This window comes from Morone saxatilis, unplaced genomic scaffold (genome assembly GCF_004916995.1).
Source record: "Morone saxatilis isolate NCDOM2014 unplaced genomic scaffold, NCSU_SB_2.0 Contig9, whole genome shotgun sequence".
Lineage (NCBI taxonomy): Eukaryota > Metazoa > Chordata > Actinopteri > Moronidae > Morone > Morone saxatilis.
Genome location: NW_023340268.1, coordinates 22,764,563 through 22,764,882, shown reverse-complemented (window position 1 = coordinate 22,764,882; position 320 = coordinate 22,764,563).

Sequence of the window (320 nt, the reverse complement as noted above, 5' to 3'; positions counted from 1 at the left end):
GAAACCATATGTGAACCGGAGAGGAGAGCTAAAAGGAGGAAAAAGTCCACCGAAAGCAGGTGAGTGGAAGAACCTATATTACAAAGTAACTTATCTAAACATTACCTAACCCTTAGTGGTTACAGTCAGAGGGGCGGTACTGGTGTCTTACTAACGTTTACGTTCCTACAGCCTCAGTCTGTTAATGGTTTTAAGTCTACGCGCATGTGATATGTCGAAATTATAAAGCTTTAGTGCTTACTCCGTATAGTAAACACGCCCCACCCGTGAGAAATTAATCGAAACGTTTAGGTTCATGTTGATGACTGTAAATACCATGT